Source organism: Mus musculus, chromosome X (assembly GCF_000001635.26).
Source record: "Mus musculus strain C57BL/6J chromosome X, GRCm38.p6 C57BL/6J".
NCBI lineage: Eukaryota > Metazoa > Chordata > Mammalia > Rodentia > Muridae > Mus > Mus musculus.
Window position 1 is genome coordinate 167,238,941 of NC_000086.7, and position 2,182 is coordinate 167,241,122.

Consider the following 2,182-nt stretch of genomic DNA (forward strand, 5'->3'; position numbering starts at 1 on the left):
AAGAAGGCATCGAAGCCTATTACAGATGGTTGTGAGCCACCATGTGGTTGCTGGAAACTGAACTGATGACCTCTGGAAGAGCAGTCAGTGTTCTTAACCTCTGAGCCATTTCTCCAGCACCCTGAGAATGAATGGTTTAAGGAATAGTTTCTTATGACTGGTTTAAGGTAATGACTAAAACTTACCTAAGCTATTTTAATTTTATCCCTTTTGATGGTTTTAGAATGCAGTGCAAGTCCCCCCTCCTCTAAGCTGTTTCTTGTTAGTGATTTAGTCACAGCAAAGAGAAAAGTAACTAATACAGCCATTTATGGTAAGGTGAGTGGGTAAAGGACTGACATACTATGTAAATAACATTATAATTAAGACATAAATAGAGCATAAAATGGGAAATTTGCAGCCAGTACATGTAAAAGAATGAAATGTTCTGTTAAGAGTATTTGCAAGCAACTGGCTAGTTATAGAGATCAGCATAAATAAAGCCAGGTGCTCTGCATCAGAACGAAGGCATTTCAGAGAATATTAAGGTCGCCCCTCCCATCCCAGCAACATTAAAGGGCAAGCCTTAAAGGGCAGAATAGGCTCACTGCCCAGGACCACCTTGGCCTCTGCTCGCTTGTTTTCAGCTGTGGTTCAAGTGGGTTCAAACGCAATTCAACCATCACTCAATTCACCATCACGCAATTCAACCATCACAAGCAATTAGCCCTAGCAATGCCCATGTGGTACTCACTCTGCAGGTGTGTATAATACTAGAGCCATGGAGGCGTGGCAGCCCCTTCTTAGGTTACAAAGGATCTTGTTCACTGCTTGGGAGACCACGAGGAAACCTGATGCAGAGCTGGAGCTACCAGTGGGAGTCCCTGTTAGAGTAATGCCTAGAAGAGCCGTGAGAACCCAATATCTGCAGCTGAAACCCCACCCCTCCACCCCCAAGGATAGAACATGCATACTCAGTTCACAGACCAGTGCTTCAGACGATCCTTTGCAAATCATTGTTCTAATCTTACTTTATTTTATCAAAATGTGCATATAAACACAAAGACATAGTTATTATATGATTACTTCCAATGGCAAAATATTGGAAGCAATCCAAATGTTCAGCAGTAAAACACCGGGAAAATACCTCAGGGTGTATTTCTTTAATGAAATGCTTTATATTTTTGAAAAGTATACACTTTGAGGGGGTAGAGAGATGGCTCAGTGGTTTAAAGCATGTGTTGCTTGTTGTACTGGCTGGTTTTGTGTGTCAACTTGACACAAGCTGGAGTTATCACAGAGAAAGGAGCTTCAATTGAGGAAATGCCTCCGTGAAATACAACTGTAAGGCATTTTCTCAATTAGTGATCAAGGTGGGAGGGCCCATTGTGGGTGGGGGCATCCCTGGGCTGGTGGTTCTGGGTTCTATAGGAAAGCAAGCTGAGCAAGGCAGGAGAAGCAAGCCAGTAAGTAAGGAGGAAATGATGTAGTTATAATCTCAAAGCCTGGAGCTGGTAGGATCTGTGGTTGATTTTTTTTTTTTTTTTACTAAATATAATACAGCTGCAGTGGTAGGCTATCATTTTCTGATTCAGACTCAAGCATCACCAACAGAATACAAGAGATAGAAGAGAGGATCTCAGGTGCAGAAGATAACGATAGATGAAATTAATACAGTGGTCAAAGAAGATGTGAAATCCTGCAAAAGAAAGGGAGGAAGGATTGGAGAGCTGGAGAAGTCAAGAACATCATAAGAAAACTCATGGAGTCAACGAACCTGGGCTCACAGGGGCTCACAGAGACTGAACCACTAACCAGGGAGCCTGAGCAAGACCATCTGCATATATGGTGGTGTAGCTTGGTCTTCATGTGGGACTCCTAATAGTGGGAGCAGGGGCTGTATTTTGACTCTTTAGCCTGTGTTTGGGACACTTTCCTCTTACTAGGTTGCCTCATCCAGCCATAATACGAAAGGAAGGTTAAGGCAGAAAGTGTGTAGTCTTACTCCAACTTGATATGTCATGTTTGGTTGATACGGCTGGGAGCCCTGCCCTTTTGTGAGGAGAAATGAAGGAGGACGGAATGGGGATGGGTAAAGAGGGGTGGAGGGAGGAATAGGGAGGAGGAGGAGAAGAAGAAGAAGAAGGGAAAATTGCAGTCGGGGTGTAAAATAATAGTAATGAAAAAGGAATCTTAAAACTAA